We start from the raw sequence: 3,583 nt of genomic DNA, 5'->3' as shown, positions 1-3,583 counted from the left end.
CGGTAGTAACTTAGTTAAAAGTAATAGTCGAACGTACGTACTTAACAACTAACTACCGTAACTTAATTAGTAGTGTACTAGTAGTGTGTGTATATATATATATATATACATATATATATATATATATATATATATATATATAAATATAATAATATGCGAGAATAAAGAAAGATACAATTAAAACGGATATATCGCACGCTCGTGAAAAATTGCACAGTCGAATCTATTCCGAAATGGGAAGATAATGATAGAATATTATCGATCGTTCAGTGCGAAAAACTGATCGATTTTTATCTCAAAATAGAAGAAACACCGACAGCACATTTAGACATGAAAATTATTGTTAATCATATGTATTGTACCCGATAATCGCTTTTCCATAATTTAAACTGTGCGTACGTCTAACAATCATAATTAGAATTGTTCTTCTAAGTGATCTCCTTAAATTAGACGAGCGATGTATGTATCTATACGTATATATCTATGATCAAATGCATCTCATTATATTTTTCAGCTAGTTATTTAAAAAAGTTCATGAATTTATCGCTTCATCATCAAAGCAGCTCTCTCGTTTTACAACAAAATTCAATGTTTGAAATAAAAATAACTGTCAAAAGACCATTTCAATCCAAAATTACCCAAGCAGAACAAGTCACAATAATGTCATTTTAACGTTAAAATCGAAATCCTAAAGATGTTCTCAGAACATCTCTTGAATAAAGATAGTAGAAATAAGTGATTTTTAATAATTTTGGAGCTATTTTGATGTCACTATGACATCATTTAAATGTTCGAGTTGCTTGAAATCCTTAAAAATCTCGATTTAACTTACACTTGATTCTTTTTTTAGAAATAGAAAAAGATAAAAAGTGAGTTAAAACAAAATTAAAGTTAAACTATATATTGGTAAAAGCGGGCATTATAGGGACGTGCTTTCAGGACGCTCGTTAGCGCTCGAAGATTTGAATCGCAGCCACCTTCAGTGTGCATTCGCGCCGCGTCCGTTATGGCCGTAAGTCTCGCGAGCGCGAAGTTTCCCGCGTATAATCGCGTCTTCGGCGATGGACGGGGTACACAAATCATCCACTTATCATTCGCAGTTACGAACGCGCACTTCCGAGACTGCTCGAAGTGTCTATCATCGCCGCGGGCATAGCACAAAGACCTGGTGAGTAAACCTAACTTGTACTGCGTCATATTTGGATTTCAAACGACGAGAGACGCATGGTCGTTCACCGTCTCCCGATTACTATATCGGGAATACGGCAAATCTGATATGTATTTTACGACACGCTCGCTACATGCACGCCGGGAAAATATACCGAAGTGATATACTTCTACGGACGACATTTCGAAAATATATATGTGTATGTATATATCGCAATATGAATCTACAATTTGGAAAAAGTACATTCCTTCGAAATCACATATAAGTACGCATGCAAATAGCCGAGAGAAAGAGAAAGAGTATATAATATGTATATATGTAGATGGGCGTTACACGTATATAATTTTGGAAAATATCGCGTTTTCGCGCGTGGAAGAATCGTCATCCGAGAAAAAATGTTTCATATATGTATATAATTATATATAATTATATAAAAAATGACATATTTGATATACAATTACATATAAATGATATATAATTATATATATATATATAACATTTTTTCCCGGGCATTTCCGAAATCGACTTCGAAAAGCGTATCGTTTCTCTCAACAAATCCTGTCAAACGCAAATTGTGTTGGCTTGGCATTTCGGGGTGCGTGCACATAACACGCTGTGTACACATCCTGGAAGCTCATACGTAGTTAACGCGGTTACGGTTGGAGTCGACAAAATTACAGACAGTAGATATATATCCAAAAAAATGCTATGTTAGACTACGCTACACTGATATCATTTAGTGTGAACATCACTCGGACCTCATTGTATACCTGGGCGGTCATCTCGTTCTACGTTTATCGTATTATTCTTTTTATCCTGGCTCAAGCACACACCTATTAGGTACAAACCGTGATAACCGGAGTCTGATTATGCGGAATAGGAAAGACATTCTCGTGCTTGAGTGAGATATTAAAACTGCGCGTAGAATAGATAGACAGTTAATTATGAGATACAGTAGCTGTCGCTTGTGGAAGGTGTATAGGCCTCTTCAAGTTGCTCACTGCAGTTGTATTAGGGCCACCAACAAGAAATCATGTGAAGCTATTTTTCGTGTAAAAATTAATTTTTTTGAAGGCTTTTACTTGTTTGATAAAAAATGTAGATTGTGATAAAAGACATTTCAATAATGCGAGAAAAATTCATATGATTTTTTTCGTCTTGGATAATTTTCGCTGTGGATAATTCAAAAGAACTGCAGCGAGAAAACAGGAGGCATAATTATATCTTAAACAGAATCAGTGAATCGGTCCCTCAGACCATAACAAATATTGCTCAATTGAGATTTAAAAAATAACTAGTAATATCAAAATATCGAAGTAATTAATTATTCAACAATGTTTGAGATAAAATCAAACTTATTAAGACGCTTATCACTTGATTCTTGTTTATAAGAAAATCTTTTAAGACAAACTAAAGAATCTACTATGTGAATTAAAAATGCTTAAATTTACAAGTAATCTGAGCAACCGACACAGCTTCTTGATTTTTTTCTTAAAACTATTATAGAAACTAACATAATTTCTCGTTATATTTTACATAAATATATACAAACACATTTTCTCTTATGTCAACAATAATTCTCATAATTGTTATACTCTAATATTGAACAAATATACATATATACACATATATGTATATACATATATATGTATTTATATGCATATATGTATGTGTGTATAAGTTTTATATACCAATTTAAAGTATAATATTAATTTGTAATATTAGAATACTCTTCAACATGTCGAAAGTAACGCATTTGTGCTTTAAATATAGAATCACATACCAGTCCATTGCACCTCATTTACTACGAGAAACACTATCGTGTATATAAATATCATAATCATATCAGATACTCGAATTACATTTCTTTTCTTCTGCGTTCACTTTATGTGTTGTATTACTTTATGCTAATTTCGAAAGAAAGGTTTAAAAGCTTTTAAAGAGGACTAATACAAGTCAAATTATATCTGTTTATAATATAAACAGGCAATGTTAGAAACGATGTGATAAAAGAAACATGCTTGAGATCGCCGTCGTCAATGAACTTAATATATGTGTATTTCATTACAAACATATTCACGCGATAATATATTCCAGGTTCATATTTTTTATGTTAGTCCTCAGAAATTTGCGAAATATTTCAACAAAGTAAAATTATTTTACATTTGCATGCAGCTTTTTAAGAATGCTTTGTTTAAATTTTTGCAACATTAATTTTCAAGAAACGTTTTTTCAAATGTAAACATCATTAATAGTAACCTATTGAAATAGTTTTTTAAGACGACCGAGACTTTTTCATTAGGATATCTCTGTGATGCATTCCATATATGATACATTATTATAACCACGATTTCTCTAAGTAGTATGGCAAACACCATTCGAAAAATTCTTTTAGCACGCTATATTGTTTTGGCA

The sequence above is a fragment of the Atta cephalotes genome, assembly GCF_000143395.1.
Source record: "Atta cephalotes unplaced genomic scaffold scaffold00049, whole genome shotgun sequence".
Classification (NCBI taxonomy): Eukaryota; Metazoa; Arthropoda; class Insecta; order Hymenoptera; family Formicidae; genus Atta; species Atta cephalotes.
The sequence above is the reverse complement of the archived record's forward strand: the minus strand, read 5'-3'. Positions refer to the sequence as shown.